Genomic DNA, 21987 nt, shown 5'->3' on the forward strand with positions numbered 1-21987 from the left:
TAAATCAAATTGAACATTTGAAACAATATAATTAACTGTGCTAACCTAATATGGAGAAAAATCTTATGGTCATTTCAATAAATTTTAAAATGTTAACAATTTAAAATATCTTACACAGAAATAAAAGAGAATTCCCTTAATTTGATAAAGGTTATTTATGAAAAATTTAATACTATATTGTGGAATGCTAATAAAAAAGTTCTTCTGAGATCAGGAATGAGAAGCATATCACATTATCACTAGTTCTGCTCAGGATTGAACTACAGATCCTAGCTAGTACAATTAAGCCATTATTTTAAGAAGCTATAAGGAATATAAAGGAAGAGATAAATTCAATATTCTCAAATAATGTTTGACTACCTAGAAAATGTAAAAGAATCAACACAGAAATCATTAGAATCTTGACAGTGAGTTTTGTGACTCTATATGGGGTTGTCATATAAAAATCTATTATATTTCAATTCAGTAAAAACAAAGTTAGAAACTGAAATTTGGAAATTATAATGCTTACAATAAAATAAAAAAGCAAATACCTAACAAGTTTAAAACAACATGTACAATATTATTACACTAAAATCTTAAATCATCATCTATAGAAACTTTAAAAAGCCACATAAACTGACATATTAGCCATGATCATATATATATTCAAAGACTCAAATTTTAAACATTAATTATGTTTAAATTGATTTACAGATCCAGTGCTATGCTATCAAAATTCCAACATCAATTTTGTAGAAATTAATTAGTACACTTTGATATTTATATTGAAAGGCAAAGGAATCAGCAATAATCAAACAAAGAATAATGAAAATAGAGAACCTACTCTGGCAATTATCAAGTCCTTTTTAAATATAAAGTAATTAAGAATGTGTATATAGGTAAAAGGAGAGATAAATGAGCAGGTAAAATAGGACAGAAAGTCCAAAAGCAAATCTGCCCATATATGGACACTTGATTTATGACAAAGTTAGAATTGCCAAAGAGAGGAAATATCAGTCTTTTCTGGATCAATTTTATCTACATAAAAATGAGGAAAATCGAACTCAAGCCATACACACAAAAATTGATTCCACATGAAATGGTAAACAATATAGTATCTAGAAAACCACACAGGAAAATATCTCCATGACTTTGTAATAAAAATTAAACAAGACATTAATCACATTATCTGTTGATAAAATATAACATTGAGAGGATGGTAAGAAAATAGAGTGAGAAAAGAAAATTAGAAATATTCTCAAAGGGCTCCAGTTAGAATATATAAGGACTGTTCTATCAATCAATATGTAAAAGGCAACCCAATGAAATAGTTTTGAATGAGAACTTTGAAGCAGGATATCCAAGTGGGTGAAACACATACATAAAAGTGTTCAACATACAAAAAAGTATTCAAGTTCTTATTAATGAAGTAAATGCAAATAATCAGACACCTACCTACACATATTACCATCTTATAGAAAAGCTTAAATTAAAAAGATCATCGACACCCAGGGTTGGCAAAGCAAAGAGCAGCTGGAAATTCTATACACTACAGGTTGGATTGGAAATTAGCATAACCACTTTGAAAAAAGGAGGAATTTCTACTAAAATTTTAATTAAGTTTAGCCTGGAATTTAGGATTTAATCATGGTTATATCGCAACAAAAATGCATAAATATATACTACAAAAAGATGCATCAGTAAAGAATTTTCATAGGAGTACTATTAGATATTACACAAAAATGGAAACAACCCAAATGTTCAATCATAGAATAAACATGTACATTATAGTGTATTCATACAATGGCGTTTTGTAGAGCAATAAAAGTGAACTCTTGTTACATGCACATAAACTGTTAACTTCTTATAATAGTAGTGTTGATCAAAAGAAATCTGATGCAAACAAATGCACATTTCATGAAATTGTTCTTATGTTTCAATACTGGACAAAGTGATTACATTGTCTTAGAAGTCAGGAAAGTCATTACCTTTGGGGAAGAACAAGGTGGCAGTGATTGGGAGGGGTTGGCAAAGGGGTGCTTGAAGGAAGATAGGTTCTTTATTATTAACTGTGTTGATTTCATAGGTGTAAATACTCCAATAACTCACTGAGTTAAATAATTTCCATGCACTTTTACAACTGTAATTTTTAATTATAAAAGTTTTTAAAAATAAATAACAGTAATGTTGTGACTTAATAAGTAGGTATCTTTTACCACCATTCAACTTGGCCATAAATTGAAATCTCAAAATAAACTTTTTTAAGAAAAACTGGACCAATTTTCTAATAACCAGAGTTGTTATAATCTCCAAAATAATATATGTAAAAAAATCAACACCTATAAATAAGATACATTATTGTATATCAGTGAAAAACCCTCAGAAAGGGAAATGAGGAAAATTACCCCATTCTCAATAGTTTCAAATAAACAAACAAACAAATAAATAAATAAATAATTTGGGGATCAAAAAAAGAAGTGAAAGTTCTATATACAGAACCCTAAAGAAAGAAATCAAAGAAGACCTTAGAAGATGGAAAGATCAATGTTGCTCTTGGATAGGCAGATTTATTTTTATAGATCCAGTGCTATGCTATCAAAATTAGCAGAATTAGTATTATCAAAATAACCATACTACCAAAAGTACTATATAGATTTATAATGTAATTCCAATCAAAATTCCAATTACATTCCTCATAGCAATAGAAAAAGCAGCCCTAAAATTCATCTGTGAAAAAAAAAAAAAAGAGAGAGAGAGAGACCCAGAATAGCTAAAGCAATCATTATTAGGAAGAGTGAAGCATGTGGCTTCACTATACCAGACCTTAAACTCTACTATAGAGCAATAGTAACAAAAAAATCATGGTATTGGCACCAAAACAGAATGGTAGACCAATGGTACAGAATAGAGGACACAAAGACTAACCCACAAAACTACAATTATCTTATATTAGACAAAGGTGCGAAGAACATGCATTGGAGAAAAGATAGCCTCTTCAACAAATGGTACGGGGAAAACTGGAAATCCATAGGTAATAAAATGAAATTAAACCCCTATCTCTCACCATGCACAAAGCTCAACTCGAAATGGATCCAAGGACTTAGGAATACAACCAGAGATCCTGCAACTAATAGATGAAAAAGTAGACCCTAATCTCCATCATGTGGGATTAGGTCCCAACTTCCTTAATAAGACTCCTGTGACACAAGAATTAAAACCAAGAATCAATAAATGGGAAGGACTCAAACTAAAAAGTTTCTTCTCAGCAAAAGAAACAATCTGTGAGGTGAATTCAGAGCCTACATATTGAGAGCAAATCTTTACCCCTCACACATCAGATGGAGCACTAATCTCTAGGGTATATAAAGAACTCAAACATTATAAAAACAAATAACCCAGTCAATAAATGGGCCAAGCACCTGAACAGACACTTCTCAGAAGATGATATACAATCAATCAACAAATATATGAAAAAATGTTCATCATTGCTAGCAATTAGAGAAATGCAAATCAAAACCAATTTAAGATTTCATCTCACTCCAGTCAGAAGGGCAGCTATTATGAATACAATAAGTGTTGACGAGGATGTGGGGAAAAAGGTACACTCATACACTGATGGTGGGAGTGCAAATTGGTGAAGCCAATACAGAAAGCAGTATGGATATTTCTTGGAAAACTGGGAATGGAACCACCATTTGACCCAGCTATCTCTTTTCTCAGTCTACACCGAAAGGACATAAAAACAGCATATTACAGGGACAGAGCCATATCAATGTATATAGCAGCACAATTCACAATAACTAAACTGTGGAACCAACATAGACGCCCTTCAAGATGAATGGATAAAAAAATGTGACATATATACACAATGGAATATTACTCAGAAATAAAAGAGAACAAAATCATGGCATTTGCAGGTAAATGGATTAGAGAAGATAATGCTAAGTGAAGTTAGCCAGTCTCCCAAAACCAAATGCTAATGTTTTCTCTGAATATATATATAATATATATTCATAGTGGGATAGGGAGTGGGAACATGGGAGGAAAAGACAAACTCTAGATAGGGTAGAGGGGTTGGAGGGAAAGGGAGGGGCATGGGGTTAGAAATGATGGTGGAATATGATGGACATTATTATCAAAAGTACATGTATGAATACACATATTGGTGTGAATATACTTTGTATACAACCACAGATATGAGCTCTATATGTGTAATATGAATTCTGATGCATTCTGCTGTCATATATAAATTTTGAAAAAGAAAAAAAAATTGGGCCAATTTTCTAATAATCAGAGTTGCTATAATCTCCAAAACAATATATGTAGACCAAGAGTAAATCAATCTACTATGCATTTTAAAATATTTTCAATTCAATATGTTATACTTAATATATAAAAATAATACATAATAGAAAGTTTTATCTGATAGAAAATACTGTTGTATTTAATAGCTTGAGCCTCAGACTGAAATATTACTAATATTTTTTGCTAGTATATTAGCAGGCATTTTGCCAGTTATAGATACCAAATCTGTACTTTAGTTACCATGACAATTAAATACTATCAGATTAAAAGCTTCAGGACAGAATTACTATTTATGGGTTTGTGGTGGTAAGAAGCAAAATTAGGGCAGAAAAGCATGAAAACTTCTCATGCTTAGGTCAAAATTCTAATAATAAATATTTCAATGCTACATTGTGATGATCTGATTCATATTTGAGAAACCTCACCATAAAATTCCTATAGTGGAGAAACTTTTTATGAGCTTTCAGAAATAACACATTTGCATATTTAGAATGATTTAATTCCTTGTGTTAATAAACATATTTGAAAGTGTAATAATAGATTCTGATCACTTAGAATAGCAATGTTTTAAAATGTGACTCAGAGAAATAAAACCATCTATCTTTGGGGTAAGGGGTATATATAGATAACAGAATGATGAACTTGGTCTTTGGAGTCAGACAACCTGGATGTACATTCTAGCCTCTCTAAACATTAGCTGTATAATATCTATCCTTTTCTTGATCTGAAACATGGAAATAATAAAATTTAAAAATCCACTACATTGGCTTTGTGAAGTTTTCTAATGTCATGTGCAGTACAGTTAAAACAATACCCTACACAAATCACGGCATTTTATAAGTGCTTATTAATAATTAGAGTAAGATTTATGTTGGTTCTTAGAAAAGACATTTGCACATACCAATGGAAAAATAAATCTATGTCTCAGTATTTTTAATTTTCTAGGTAAGGTTGATTACTACTCTAGACAAGTATTTATTTTTCAATTTTTTTCAAATACTTGTACAATTAAAAAAATATTTGATCCCTCTGATTCCCCAAGAATGTATAGAATTATATAGTATGCCAAACTGAAGAGTGAATTTGAATATTGTCCATAATTAAGGCTATCCAGAAAAATTATTTTAATAATTCAGGTAAAAAAGATAAGGAGAATAATATTGTATTTGCCACCAAAAATAAAAAGAAAGTCTGAAACAAATAACTGTAAGTATAATATGGGTGTGTGTATTTGTGTATGTGTATATAGTCTAAATGGTCTAGCAATTAAATAAATACAAGATTTTAAAATATTTAGAAAACTTCTGTCAACTGGTTTCTTCTCAAATTATTAAAAAACATAAAAAAGTATATATATATACACTTTTACAAGATTTTTTTACAATTTTACAAGATTGCTCAGGACTTTCAATGGATTATGAAAATCAAGACTCATGTCCTTGGGCTGGGGATGTGGCTCAAGCAGTAGCGCGCTCGCCTGGCATGCGTGCGGCCCGGGTTCGATCCTCAGCACCACATACCAACAAAGATGTTGTGTCCACTGAGAACTAAAAAATAAATATTAAAAAAAATTCTCTCTCTCTCTCTCTCTCTCTCTCTCTCTCTCTCTCTCTCTCAAAAAAAAAAAAAAAAAAAAAAAAAGACTCATGTCCTTAACCTAGACAAAGTGATGGAAGTCACCTTATAATACTTGGGGTGAATAGACTATAAGGGACACTCATGAGTATGATGTCCTTACCTCCTGCCCAGTTTTGTCACTAAGATATAAACTTAGGCAAATTACTTATTTCTCTGAGTTTCTTTATTTATTTCTAAATGTGGATAACCATGTCTCTCAATCTAACTTTCAAAACTCAAAGGATTAAATAAGGTTATACAGGAGATAGTAACTAAGGTAATAAAACTACCAAAGACGATAACAGAAGAATTTTCATTAAATAGAGAAAAGGGGAATTAATTTGCCCAAAATTTACTTCCAAGATAGCTCTATTTGTATATCTGTATCTTCTGTGTACCTACAATTTTTTCCTTCCTTATAAGATGCCCACTCATTTAGCACTTTAGAATTATTAGATGTGCTGGGCATAATTTTTCATTATAAAATTCATTTTTAAAAAAACTCTCTTTATCTATCTTGTATAAATCAACAAAATCAGTATCTTAACTGATGGAATATTGTGACCATGGACATGATTAAATTTTATCAATTGTTTTTTGACCTAAAGATAGAAATACTTCATCTGTTGAAATCTTTAAAGCTTGTCTTAAACTTTTTCATTTCTTCAGAAAGTAGTTATTAAGTAACAATTATAAGTGAGGTCCTTCCATGGACACTAAGAAGAATTAGGCATGGTCTCTATCCTCAAGGGCTTACAGTAGAGGTGATAGACAAGTAATCAATTACAGTACAGTCTGGTAAGGGCTATGGTAGAGTGTCACAGATTGCTTTGGAAGCACTAAACAGGGTCCCCAAACTCAAGACTGAAAATCCAGGGAAGTAGTTCTAGAAGCTGTGGCATCTGACTTGAGGTATAAAGTTAGATGAGTTACAAAAAAGACAAGGAGGCAAATTATTTCCTCCAGAGAACAGAATGCGAGGGGGTGGGAGGAAAGGGAAAAGGTGCACTGTGGAAAATGAGAAGAGTTCAGTGTGACTGGCACTGTGGGATACTGGAAATGGAAGAGATTTGAGTAATGAGAATATGAATGTGGAGAAGTTATCAGGGACTGTTTATTTGATAAGGACTTGGGGTACAATAAAAGTGACTTATCATCTTATTAAAGGAAAAAAAAAGAACTCCATTGAAAGATTTTCAGCTAAGGAGGCACAGGAGACTGGTTTTAGAAAGACAACTATAGTTACGATAATAGAGAATGAGTTTGAAGGGGAGAAGACCTCAAGAGAGGGCAACTAAAATGGGAACTCCAAAGTGCCTGTTTTCTTTTACACAGAAAACAACATCTTTAAAAGATTAAGTAATTTGCTACAAATCACATTCCTAGTAATTAGCTGAGCTGGGTTTAATGGAAAGCTCTGTATACCTCTTAACACCTGTGTGCTTAAGGACCTGGCAACCTGTCTCTCATAAAAGAAACAAATGTGACCAACCTTAAGCATTTACAGAGTACTAATGAAGCAGCACAAGAAAAGCAATGACACACTCAGGTCTCCATCATCAAAATCAAGTAGAGGGGTGAGCAATTATCCAGTGAATTAAGGACCATCTGGATAATCCTGGCAGAAGCAGATTTAGTGCCTGAGTCATTCAGATAATTGTGCAAACAATGTGCCCTGCTCTGGCTGAGTAACCTGGTCATTAATATCTTCCATAGTACATTTTGCCCCGTGGCACTTTTGAAATGGACGATAGTAGCTCAGAAAGAATTAAGGTACTATTGACTTCATGGGAGAGTCTCATAAAGAATAATGGGATCTTAATAGGCAGAGAGGGTATTTTATATGTCCCCAGGAGCAGTTTCACAGGAGGGTGTACACATGATATACATAAGCCAAATCTCTATTTAAAAGAGGAAAGAAGTTCAGCAAAGGCAACTCATATGCATGTTTTGGTATTCAATTCTTTGTTAGGTACCAGAGTTTTCTGAGTCTTGAAGCTATAAAAGATTAAACTACAAATAAATTTATCATCTACAGAAAAGTTATAAATTTTGGTCAGGAAACATCTTAAAAAGATAAGAAAGCAAGGTAAACAAAATTTTTGCAGCATGTAACAGACTTCTTATTTTATGCAAAAAATATGAACACTTCAATAAGGAGTCTAATAAAATTTGTAAATTAAATACAAAGAGCCAATAAATATAACAATTCTTGAATCGAAAAATCAAACATAACTCAAAAGAACTAGATTCACAATTTCTATTATCAAAATGGTCATGATTCTTTTAACAGTAATGCAAAGTGTGATAAAACTACTGTCCTTCCAAATCAGTATACCTACCAATGGAAAATAAGACTTGCATAATCTTTTGAGAAAGCAAGTTGTCAGTAGTAAGAGACTATAAATATTTATACATTTCCCTGGTGACTTCAAAGAAATTTTCACAATTAAATGGTCATGAATTCAAAAATTTGTGTATATTTATTTTTAATGTCATGACTGAAAAACTGGAAACACCTTAAAGGGACTATATATAAAACAGAATATTTGGAAGCTGTAAAAAAAACATGGTTAATAAGAATAGTAAATGAAATGAATTAATGTTTAGGATAGGTTAAGTGAAAGAAGACTAAATACAAAAATGAATATTCACTATAAACTCAAATCTACAAATTGAAAATAACTATGTATATTTATTGCAACAAGATGGAAAGATTGAGAGTGGATCTCTTATGCTCTCTCTTTCTGTATCACAGACTTATCTTTATTTTTACTTTGCAATTTTTCTTCTTTTTAGAGGTATTTCCTTCTAATAAGAATGTTATTTTTATTTAATATTAAAATTTATTTAATAATATAAGTGTGTGTTTTTATATTTTTAAACAGTTTTACACAATAGGACATTCACACAACCAACTGTGAAGCAAGACCCCATCTTCCTTCTGCTACATTTCCAAGGACATACAACTAAGTCCTATTGTTAGAAGTTGAACCCACATGTCTCTTGCTCCAAAGCCAGTCCTCTTTAAAATTTGAATTAAAGTACTGTGACAGTTTCAAGGCAAAGTAAAAGCAAAATTCAGAATATATCATTCACATCATTCACATAATAGAATATGGCATCTTAGATTAAAGCAGAAAAGCTGATACCCTTGAACACTTGACACAGTACCTTCTACACTAACTAATTTGGGCATGTGATCATAGATGAAACTGGTACTACAGAAAATAGAGGACACAAATTAGAGTTGAGAATAAAAATGAATAATTCAATTACTGAATAGATGGTGAACACTAGAAGGTATATTTAAGAAAGTTTTGAAAAGTAACTAACCACAAATCAGAAAGCCTGGAAAGCTATAGCATTTGTTACAGGCAATGATGGGGAAAAGCAACAACCAGTTTTCACTATGTACATTATCATTACCAGAAACACAACTACTAATAGCTATTACTTATGAATAATTAGTATGTGCAAAGCCCTATCTTGAATGTTTTACATGCAGTTATCTCAACACCTTAAAAAATATTCTAAAGTAAGCACTTTTATAATCCCCAACTAACTTGCTGATGTTCAATTATCTACATAATATTTATTATATAAATATTAGCACATGTAGGTTTCTTTGCAGAACCTGTTCTTACCCATGAGGATAGTATTTTGGAGTGGCTAATGGGGAAAATATTAGGAATGGAACTTCAGGAGAAAAATTTTGTTTCTTATATTTTATCAATTTGGGGATTCATTTGACAGCTAGGGTCAGTAAGAAGAAATAAAAGAAGACAAGAAAGGAGGGTTTTTAAAAGTAAGAGAAAATTTGACACAAGAGCAATATAGTAACAATAATTAAAATTTCAAGGAAAAGGAGAATATGGAAAATGGCAGTTCAGAAGGGAAGAACAACACCATAGCAATAAAATTTTTAAAAGCATTGGGCAATAAGGAAGAGGAGCTTGCTGGTGATTTCTGATAGATTCTGTGATACCATTCAGGTCATAGCCAATTTACATGAAGAAATGGGTGAAAATAGAAGCAGTTGTTGATTTATTTTTTAATAGGAAAATGTGGCATGTTTTGTACAGAGAAATATAAATTGCCTACCTCTCAACTAGGTCTCTATTAGTCCCAAAAAGACAAGATACAAGAAAATGTATGTAATAACCAGTACAAAGTCATCACCCTGATTGGGAAATTGAATCATTCTGTGAAAGGATATAGAAACACCTGACGTCATCTATTACTCATCATGGAGAGGATAATAGAGCCAGAAAAAGTTTCCAAAAGTAGTTCCCAATGTTGGCTTTCTATTCACAAATAGATCATCCCAAAGTCATTGTCACAGCTCTCCCAGTAGATCCTTATGATGATGCTTCCTCAACAAGAATCTTTGAGGTTACTTAGAACTGAGTTCAGTGTGATGGGGTATTCAAAAACATAGGTGATAATCTTTTCCAGAAAAGTATTTTCTGTCTCATTAGACAGCAAAACAGACATACTATTAAGTTCAAGCCACAAAGCAAGACTGAGTGTGACTAGTTTTCCAGTCTGCGTTAGAGCCACTGATTTTAAAAATGCATCTAGTTGATATATTCCAATGTATCATTACAATTAATAGTAGCTCTAGTATTAGTAGCTCTAGTATTAATGACCCACTATGTATCCAACCTCAGGGTAGAAACATGCATACATTTTATAGAACCCTTTGGTGCTATTACTCTTTTTAAAGACAAGGAAACTGAGATTCTAAGATCATAATTAACTTGCCCCAAATCAGATAATTAGGCAGTTATAAAACCAAAATTAAAAGTCAGCTCCCTCTGCCTGTGATGGTTATCTTGGTAGATTAAATAATTTCTCTTCAAAATAACATGGCATGTTACAATTATATTCTAGAACTCAGCACTGAATTTTGCAAGACTGCATGTAAGACCAGAAATGAACAACCTTGGTGCATATTATTATCAGTATCAACATTGTCTGAATTTTGTTACCGAGAGCAAAAATTGTGGGAAGCTGGGAAGTATTTTATTTGAAGGGAACCTGCTATGCAGTACAAATGCACAGTATGTTATTAGAATATTATAGTTGAAATTTTTGGAAGACTTCAAGCATGTCACCTGTGTCTTCCAAATTTCAATTTCTCTCATCTGTAACAATAGAAAGATTATCATCAGAAGTAATTCCAGGCAGTGTGAAAAATACATGCAAATACAACTATTAAAAAAGCCCATGTAATATAAATACATAGAATAATAGGTATGATGTGAAACAGCAGTACAAATTCAAATATGTCCACAAGAAAACTGTGTATGAAGAAACATATTAAAATTACCCCCAGAGGTTCTCACTTTTCCATAATTCTGTATCCTGAATAAGGGGTGGATCCTTTTCTAGCCCTTCAAATGCTCCTAGCATTTGATATTTTTACTCCCAAATAACTGAGGTACAGGTATAAGCACATCATTATCCTCTGGGTAGTTTAATAAAACATTCCAGATATAGTATGTATTTATTTGATGTCTGTTACACTGCAGGCTGATAAGATCCATATGTACACTATGAAGCTGAAAACTGCAGAGAAATGGATGATGATAAGAGAGCCCTTTAAGAATTCAAAATAATATTTGAAAATATTGATCTTTATGTGCATTGCAGAAACATTATTTCGTGCAGGGTTTCGTCAGTCTGAGTGCCTCTTCTCCGGCTTTTCCCCCAATGGAGATTTGATTCTCTTTCTGCCCCTCCCACTCAGTGCTTCCAGATTGCTTCAGAAGGCCAAGGCAGCCTGCTCAGCAGCAGGCAAACCAGGCTGGGTGTGCAGGAGCTATATATAGCTCTACCTTGGAGATGTGCACACATAAACACACATACAAATGTCCATGCTGGTTTGGGCATGAAAAAAAAAAATGAGACAAGATTGCAGCTTTCTCATCTTCCCTCCTTCCCATCACCCCAATTTTTCAGGAATTCTTAAAGCAGGGTGTCTGCAGTCCCCCAGAGTGATGCAGCGTCTGATTTCTCTGCAATTCTTCTCTCTACTGCTACCAGCAATCTGACTCTAACAGGAACAGGTACTGGGCCAACACCTACTACCCAGATGCGGTCACCCAGGGAGGCTGCCTTGCAGTGGCTTGAGCTCATCCGGGCACAGTCACCTGACTCTGGGAATCCCTGAGACCAAACCCACCTTTCAGGAAAAAAAAAAAAAAAAATACTGGGTGAGATGGTGATTCCCAGTAGAAAACCCTAGGGTGGAAGGGACGAGGCAAAGCCTTCTCTGTCTCTGCCCTCCTCAGGCTGCAGCAGATCGTGGAAAAGGGCCCGTGTCTTCTCAATAGAGGCGTAATTAATCCGAAAATGCCCTTCGAGTTGCAGGGATTTTTCCCAACCCCCCTCCCAAAGGGAACTAGTTCTTAAGAGAGAGGCCAGGAAACAAACAGTCCCTCTTCCCCATCACTGCAGTCATGTCCAGTTTTTTTGCAAGATGTGTTGGAGTCTAGACCGCAGGTGAGGAGAGGGAAAACCGGTAGGTGCAGACGGGCGTGGGGAGGAAGAGAAGCTCTGAGCGATTCAAGACCTGCGGCTCCCGCTGCTGACATGTCTGCTCCCCCAGCCCCTCCCCTGCCCCTGCCGGGTCGACATGGCATCCCTCGGGCGAGTCACCGGCGGTGGCAGCCACAGGCCCTGAGAGGAAAGTTGAGGAGACACGGGGCCAGGGCTCCGGTACCCTTTCCTGGGGCACTGCCGCCCTTCCCTGCCCGCCAACCCCGGGCTCCAGCATCCCGCAGCCCGACAACCAGTACCCTAGTCCTTCCCTCAGTACTTCATGACGAGAGCTGCAGCGACCACAGGAGATTTGGGGTGTAACAAGGGCGGGGCGGGGGAAGGGAGTAGCGAGGCGACAGTATGGATATACGCATTCTTTATTCTATTTGCAAAGAAGGAAAAGTCCTGCCTCCTACCTGGTCCCTGCTCCTGCTTGCCTCGGCGCGGCACAGCTGGACCATACCCTACAGGTTTCCCACTTCCGCTGCAAACACCTGGGAGCGCATCGCCCCTCCTCGCCTCCGCGGAGCCCACCCTAGCTACTTGACAGCAGAAGCCCGGCCTTAAAGAGCGGTTATTGGGGCCTCGGGAAAGCTGGGCGGGGACCGCAGAGAAAACTGTGTCTCTGATTGGACAGTAGAGATATCACTCTCATCCCCCACCCCTGGACCTGGGCTGCTGCGGACCAGGGTAGCTGAGGAACCCAACTGCAAAGGGTCTCTGCAGTTCCTGGAACCAAAACCTGCTGCTACTGGGTTAAGGACCCCTCACTGGAGTGAAACTAATTTAAAGACTTGTCGTTTGAGGCCCCGAAGAAAGAGGGAGGGGCCAGGCATCCAGCACTTCGCTGAGCTTCCCTGAAGAGACCATCTGCTCTGGGAGATTTGACAGGAGAAAATCAGAGGCAGTGCCTTGATACAGAAGCATGAACTTCAGTCAGGAGGGAGAAAATAATACTAATACTACTATTAATAATACACTTACATGAAAAAAACCACAAGAAAATTTTAAAATGTGAGGATTTTGTTTCAAGTTTCCATTTTTACCTAATTGTAACATGGCAGTTTTACTTGTAACAAAAAGGTTGGATGGTTTATTCTGTAGTGCAGAAGATTTCCAAAATATCTGATAGAAATGGTACTTTAAATGGAAAAACGCTGCATAATAACCTCTCAAAAAAAGAGTAAATTGAATAAATTAAGACTGATCTCCATAAGGGACTTGCCTTGGGCAATTAAGTTGGTGGCAAATGTTTTAAAATAATCTCCACCAAACTGAGGGGCAATTAACCAGTCTGCCACCCTCCTATTGATAATATTGCATTATTTCTTTTGTGCTCCACCCTTGGGGGGATAGTATATAAAACCATCAAAACCTAGGTTATTCTCAGATGGCATTTTAGGTGAAGAGGGACAGGATAAAATCTCCAGATGACCATTTGTCATCTCTGCCAATCATCCAGGTGGATTCTGAAGCCAGGGAATATCTAAGTTTCATGCTGTCTGAAGAAACAAAATGCCTCTTTCCTGCAAACACCAGAATTCTTCCACCTAAATTGAGCAGTCTTAACTAGTTCTGAGCATAAGACTCATAAGACTCCACTCATCTTCACAGAGTTTATGATAAACCTGGGACGTGAAAAACTATTAGAGACAACAACAACTGTTGTTGCTGAATGCTAAATAAGCATTTACTCTCAGCTGAGTACTTATGGTTGTTAATACTATCAGGCCAAACTCTTCATAAATGTTCTCTTCATAATAACTGAAGGAATCAAAATAATGTATTTGATAGTATTTGAAGAGACTCTAGAGGTAATTTAGAGTAAACAATAAATATGATTTGTGCAGTGGGAAACTTTTAACATTGAATGGGAATGACTGAAAATGCAATGACAAGTTTCTTTATTATCTTCCCATTAGCCTGTATCTTCACCTCCAGTACCCACATTAATTATTTCCATTGAATTGGCCAAATCATTCGTGAGTTACTGAGCATTTATTCTGTGCCACTCTCTGTTTTTAGGTGCTATGGAACTAAACAATATTAATGCATTGAACTTGTTATAGAGGGGTTCAGCAGGCAATTTAAGGCAGTAAAATATTGTAGTAGGAAATGTGTAATTCAATACTAACATCTTTTGATTCCACAGCATACCATATTGTGGTCACAATGAGCTCCAGCATTTAAATAGAGAAAAAGACAGACTATTCAAGAAAACACTGAACACTCAGGGTAGTACAGGAATTGAAACTAGAAATGAAAAGAATAAATAAATCTCTGCTATATGCATTCTTTCATTCATTCATTCTTTTAACAAATATTAGTATAAACACGGAGATGAATAAATAGACAAACTCTCATGGAGCACATTCTTTATTTTTCAAGTAGACAATGTTACTTTGTGTATTTCCTGATCTAATTATTGTGTGTGTGTGTGTGTGTGTGTGTGTGTGTTCATTCAAGCACACACAGCTTAAAAATAGAATTAGGATTATTTCTCTCTGGATCAGCTACCTCATATATTTTCAGATAAAACATAGTTTTTCTAGGTAATATTTGTTATTATCTCAAAGAGCAGAACCTATACATCTATTCCTGGAATACATATATCAATATTTTTGTAAATATCCAAAGTATCTGCTGCAGAGTATTCTACAATTTCCATACCCCTTTCAGGTACAATTTTCCTGTGTTTTTACATAGAAGAATCATTAGTAGCCCAATAGAATAAAAAATTATGGGCATGTATATAATACTTAGGATATAGGAGTCAACCTATGTCTATCAACAACATATGCTTGTTGATGAATATGTGATTAATAAAATGGGAGAGTTTGAAAATCTTAGAAATCATCAAGTTCCAGTCATCAGGTTCCACTGATGATTCAGTGAAGGAAGAAATCAAATGTAATTTTCCCAAGGCCATGTAACTAGGTGAAGCTCTGTCTAGTACCCAGGTCTTAATATTCACTCAATATTTTTTCCACCACTTGAACAATGACTTTTTCTGATACCTCTCTCAGCAGAGTTTTTGCCCCTTTTCCTCTCTGAACCATTGATCTTTTGAAATTTTCAGGATTGATTCAGTTGGTATATCCATCATCCAGTATCTATAAAATAAAAGTATGTCACGTAAGCTATACAACTTGAGCAGAGCACAATCAATTGGTAGCTGAATTTGAGATTTACTTCATGAAACTGGAATCTGGGTAATTGGTACTACTGTTGAGATACTAAGGAAGCTGATGGGAAATCGGTGACTGATATGCAGGTGGGCTCTGGCACTTATTTTTCCCTAATGTGAGGAAAAAGGGAATTGTAGAAATATTAGCGTGCATTCCCCTACTCTGGCAGCCTGGTGCAGAATATATCTGTAGATCTTCAAAAGAAACCATGGGGCAGTTTTATCTTGTTCTCTGGTTGACTGATGCCCTAATCACCCAGAGCTCTATAATATCATTTATTAGGCATTACATTGCTCAACTTCCCTTGGTCCCATTACTGAATTCTCCTGTCATCCCCTCCTTCTTGCACCCTGCATTGGCCCTCATTCTTCAAACATTCCAGTTTCCTCCAACCACTGATTAAGTCTCAGTGAGGGGAAAGGAAACTACAGCAACAGTGCAGCTTTCCACAGCATGGATTCCCTTTCTTTCTCCTCTGCTCCACCCACCATTTCCTCACTTCGAAGCTTCCCAGGAGAACAGTTCCTAACATAGCCTGATGTGACAAAGAAGGGGGAGAGTAAGGAAGAAGGGGCTTTTCCAATCAAAATTTCAAGCTGCACTTAACACAACAGAAAGGCAGCAGAGGCTCTGCCTACTGGTTTTAAGAGAGTCATGCTAAACCCAGCCTGCAGCGTCTCAAAGATCACATCAGTCCACTGACCTAGCTTTTTCAGAGCCAATTGGGAACACAGGCAAGGGATGCACAAGGCAGTATGTGTGCATGCGCACACTCCACACAAACACACTTACACACACAATCAGTACCACATGATAGAAAATGATACTGGGAACATAGTTTTCAAATACTGGGAAAAAATAGTCAATAGCAGCAACTTTGTACATACTAAGAGCTACTGACATTTTTCTAGGGATTAAGCATAAGATTAGAATTCCTTTTGTTTTGGCAGTCCCTGCCAAAAGGGCAGATTTACAGAAAAAGCCACATGCTAATATTGCAAGGATAGCTTTACACAGATCCCATTGTTTCACAACAGAGTCTACTAATTTCTTTTTAATACTTCCCTATATATATCATGGGAATTAATGTATACATGTAACAGAAGGACATATTATTCTTAGTTTATATCTAATATGTCCTCCAGAATCTTTCAATTAATAGATTTCCTGGGGAAGGGCCAATGCTCAAGTTAGTTGTTGTACTGTAGCTGTAGTCTGTCATTCATGAAGAATCAGAGGTCGGAAATTAGTGAATTCCCATTGTCAAGTGTAATTAGTATGTTCTGTCCCTCCATTATCAGTGACAATTATAGACATTGAAAATTCTATTTTCTGAGTAGCTCTTTGAAATAATGGATACTTTAAGCATCTGGAGTGTGCATCGAATTGGACATTAGGCCTTTTTGACATCATTTTGTGCTGCTCTAACAGCGCACCTGAGGCTGGTAACTTTATAATCACAGAAATTAATTTCCTCACAGTTCTGGAGGTTGGGAAGTCCAAGACAGAAGGCCTGGCATTTGGTGAGGGCTTTCTGCTACCTCATGCCATGGTGGAAGGCAAAGGGCAAGCAAGCATGTGTGAAGCAGGGGGCTAGATGCATTGCATTCTTACATGAAAACAGCTCTCACACTAATGCACCAATACATTCCTGAGGGCTGCCTCTGGGCCTCTGAACCTGTTGAGTGTCTTACCTCTCACAACTGGAGATTGTATCTAACGCATGAGCTGTGGGGAACACATTCAAGTCACAGCAACTTTGCTCTATTCCAGACTAGTTAACTGGGTGAGGGACTAGGGAAAGAATGGTGAACTTCAGTTTCCCACACCTTAAAACGAGAGGTGGAGTTACAGACCAGTCCAAACTGTTGGCTAAGAACATGGTATCCATGTTTTGATTGAAAAAAAAATCATCTCCTTAAATACACATGCTGCCCCCCAGAGGACTGAGAGGAGCAAGGAGAGAGAAAAGAGAAAGAATTTCTCCATTTTATCCACATTTTCAAATGTCATGGTGTTTTAGTCAGCTGTTTAGCTGCTGCTGTTGAAGGACCTGACCAGCACAATTACAGGGAAGACAAGTTCATTTGCGGGCTCACGGTTTCGGAGGTCATAGTCCATAGAAGGCTAGCTCCATTCCTTGGGGCTCAGGGTGAGGATGAACATCAGGGCAGAAGAGTTTAGTGGGGGGAGGTGCTCACAGGATGTTGGGGGGGCGGGCAGGGGAAACTCCACTCTCCAGGTACAAAAAATATATACCCCGTAGCCAGGTCCCCAGTGAAACGCTTCCTTCAGCCACACCCCACTTGCTTCTAGTCACCACTCAGTTAATCGCATCAGGGATTAATTCACTGATTGAATTAAGGTTGTAACCCAATCATTTCTCCTCCAAACCTTCTTGCTTTGTCTCACACATGAACTTCTGGGGGACACCGCATCTAAACCATAACACGTGATCTAAAGTTGTTTGTGATAGTCCCTTAAATTTATTTACATTAGATTTATATTTATGACCCAATTTTCATTCTTGATTATTGATAACTTTGGTGGGCTTTTTCTTGTTTTCCAGAGTTTAGAAATTTTATTATTTCAAATATTAATTTGGGTTTGCTATTTTCTCTTGTGTATTTGCTTTCTACTTCAGTGATCTATGCTCTTACCTCTATAATTTCCTTTATCTTTCTTTACTTGGTTTTGTATGTATATATATGCATATAAATGTATGTATATATGTACACATACATATGCATGTGTATATATACATTTTTTTAAGGTATCAGGGATTAAATCCACAGGCACTCTACCACTGACCTATATCCCCAGCCCTTTTTGTTTTATTTATTTATTTATTTTGAGTCAGGGTCTTTCTAAATTGCTCTGGCTGGCCTTAAATTTGCAATCCTCCTGCCTAAGTTTCCTGAGTCACTGGGATCATAGATGTGTGCTACATGTTCACAGCTTTTCATTTTAAAATAATATTTGCCTTTAAAGCTAGTATTTTTGTCTAACTAGTGCTTTAACACATTAGATGAGTTTTAATATGTCTTATTTTTATTATCATTTAGTTGAAATATTTTCTGATCTACTTTTACTTTTTTGACTCAAAAATCATTTAAAATTACATTGCTTCTTTTTTTAGAATTTTAATTGCTTTTGTCAGAAAAATACTCTAAAGTTTTTATGAGTTGTTGGGGATTAGAATCTGTAGCTTTTGTAAATATGTCATGTACTCTTAAAAAAAATTGGAGGGTCTGTTCTAGTGATTAATAGGAAATAGCTACTGTTGGGTCATCTCCTATATATTATCACTCATAGATAAAAATATTAACCTTCAGAAAAGAAAGGAAAAAAAAAGACTTGGTATTGAAGAAAAGCAAAAAAGTAAGCAGAAACTACACAAGCATCTGTTCGTAGAAAAGGAAATAGTGGGGGTGAGTTTCCCATCTTGTAGTTTTTGATCTTAAAGACAGAGCCCCAGCATCACAGACAGGGTGGCTAAATCCACAGCATCAGCAACAACACAATCTTTCTCATCTGAAGAAAAAGAAGATAGAATTCTAAATGATAACAGAAGATCCAGAAGAGGAGAGATCCAGCAAGAGTCTTCATTTCAGAATATAAACTCTATCTGAACCTTGAAGTGATTCTTGCACTATTTAAACACAGGACACACTCCAACCAACTCAGTTAAGACAGAAAGAACTGTAGTGGGCTGAATTAAGCCCCCTGCCCCATATCTCTGAAATGTGTGAAACCTTACCCTATATGGTAAAGTCTATGCAGGTGTGAGTAAGTTAAGGCTCTTCGGATGGGAAGATTATCCTGGATTATCCAGCTGGGATTGTCCTAAATGCAATCACATGGATCCTCATAAGAAGGAGGCAGGAGGAGATTTTAGTACGCAGAGCAGATGGTTATGTGAAGACACAGCAGAGAGAGATCTGAGCATGCTGGCCTTGAAGATTGCAGTGGTGCAGCCATATGCCAGGAGACCCCACAGCCACCAGAAGCCAGAGAAGCAATGAACAGACTCTCCTTCAGATCTTCTCCAGAGATCATAACTGGCTCAAACCTTCATTTTGGTCTCCAGCACTGTGAGAGAATAAAGTTTTGATGTTTTAAGGTATTTTATTGTTTCAAGTAAGAGAATACATTTTTAATTTTTTAAAATAATATTTTATTGGTAGATGGACAAAATACCTTTATTTTATTTATATATTTTTAATGTGATGCTGAGGATTGAACCCAGTGCCTCATAAGTGGCAAGCACCCTGCTATTGAACCACAATCCCAGACTGAGAATATCGGAGATGACCAAAGAGTAGCTATTCCCTATCAATAACCAGAACAGGCTCTCCACATTTTTTAAGAGTATATGAGATTTTTATTGTTTCATTGTAATGGTGATTTAGGAGAGTACCCAGAAGAAATTAGTATAAGAATTTAGCAGTGATTTCAGCTACTTTTCCAGGGAAAACCAAATTTGGAGTTTTTAGCACTGCAAAATTAAGTCTCTTCTAAAACAAAAAAAAAAAAAACCATATAAGTATTATTTTGTTAAAGATACAGAATCTGATGATATGTATCAGTACAATGTTCAGAATATAATTTGAAATTACTAGCTATACCTGCCCTGACCCACCCACTTCCAAAGGACAAAAAAAGAAAAAGAAAAATGTGATTCATATGTAAAAGTCAGATGTGGGATTATAGGCAAAGTTTAACACTGCTGTTAGGACAGAAAGGATAATGTGTCCATAAGAGACATTTTCCTCAGCACATTTCTTGCACACAAATCTTCATCATGGAGTGTTTCCTGGGAAACTCAACACAGTGTAACAAATCACACATGCTCATTATAAAAAATACAAAAACCCAGGAAGCATAATAGTTGAAAAGTAATCTATTCAGAGGTTGGCAAATTACTGTTTGATATTAGTTTACAAGGTTTTTGAAACTTGGTAAGTTTTCTCTGAATTTTCATGGGTATTCCAGTGGACAGCTGACTAGTTGTAATTATAACCAAGACACTTAATTCTTCACCAAACTTCTCTTTCTGACTTACTTTGAGCAGTTATGACATAGGTATCTTATATTTTCAATATATGCCTCTCCATCTATTTCCTCTTATTATAAAAATGTGTTATATCCTTTCTCAGAGAAAATCATCTCTGACCATGGGTTTCCTTCTAACTACAGTAAGAAACCCCAAGAACCAAACAATTTCCCATTGAGGCCCTCATGCCACTTTTGACTTCCCTCTTGATTTTCTTCCTACTTCTCTAAGAACTCTAAAGCTCCTTTCTCAAATTCTCTTTTGCAATCTACTTCTCTATGTTAATTTTATGAAACCTGTATGTCTGGTTTTTGACTGTCATCACTGTAACTTTTCTTCTCTGTGATATTATAAGTACTTCTACCTCCAACTTTCTCCTACCAGATGCTTCTTCTAAATCCATCCCTAGACGTACCCTACACTGCAGACTCATGTATCTATTTCTGTAGTAAATACCTCTACTTAGTTGGTTCACACTCATAGCAAACTCAAAATGTCCCACACTGAACTGATTATGTAGGTAAGAGTTACAAAGGAGCCTTATGAAAATAGTACCTCAATAGGCCTAGGGAAAGAAAAGGGAACAGAGACAGAAGTGTGTGGATTCTTAGTGAAGAATGATCAATATCCAGGAAAAAAAAAAAAAAGAGTGCAAGATGGCATTCTGTTTAGTAAAATACACAGTGTAAACCAGCAAGGCAAGTTCAATCACTGAGAGGAAATGGCTATGATTAAACTATGATCATGAAAGGATAAAAAATAGAACAGAAACTAAGGGGCCCCCTCATCATTCTTCAAATAAATAAGGGGAACTCCAGTTGTGGGGCTTTGGGACTTGTAGGTTTCCCCTACTGAAATGATCTTCTCTGTTTTCTGCATGAAATCTTTTTTTCGGATTTTTATTAAAACAGTACTTTCTCCATAATTCCATCCATGATCATCCCATTTAAAGGCGGCATCCCAGGTTACCTGATCAGAACTCGCCATCCCCTTTCCTACTTATATCCTGCAAGACACTTTTAATCTGTTGTACTATATGGTTTTGGTGTTCATTTGATTTATTGCCAGTCTTGTAGAATATAACTGCCCTGCTTCTTCTTCTCTAGAATTTAAGCTCCTCTAGGGATTAAACTGACGCTCTTTTGTTCATGGTTGTATCCATATGTTGCATGATAAACAGTCCATGGGGCACAGTTGTTACCCAATAAATAATTGTTGCCTGTGAAAAACAAAAATTAAAGAATTAGGAACTCAAGCAAACCAGAGCACGAATAATGCCATGTTCTTTGC

At 35.9% G+C, this 21987-nt stretch overlaps 1 protein-coding gene across 5 annotated transcripts in view; it reads right to left on the bottom strand.

Annotated features, from left to right (window-relative positions):
- Cntn1 (contactin 1) overlaps positions 1 to 12970 on the bottom strand; it is a 343238-nt gene extending 330268 nt beyond the window's left edge. For all 5 annotated transcript variants that reach the window (XM_078014880.1, XM_078014877.1, XM_078014881.1 and 2 more), the window contains exon 1: positions 12870 to 12970. The gene's annotated coding sequence lies outside the window, so the exon portion shown is untranslated. The remainder of the gene's footprint in view (positions 1 to 12869) is intronic.
- Between the last annotated feature and the right edge of the window lie 9017 nt (positions 12971 to 21987).

This window comes from Ictidomys tridecemlineatus, chromosome 6, assembly GCF_052094955.1.
Source record: "Ictidomys tridecemlineatus isolate mIctTri1 chromosome 6, mIctTri1.hap1, whole genome shotgun sequence".
Taxonomy (NCBI): domain Eukaryota; kingdom Metazoa; phylum Chordata; class Mammalia; order Rodentia; family Sciuridae; genus Ictidomys; species Ictidomys tridecemlineatus.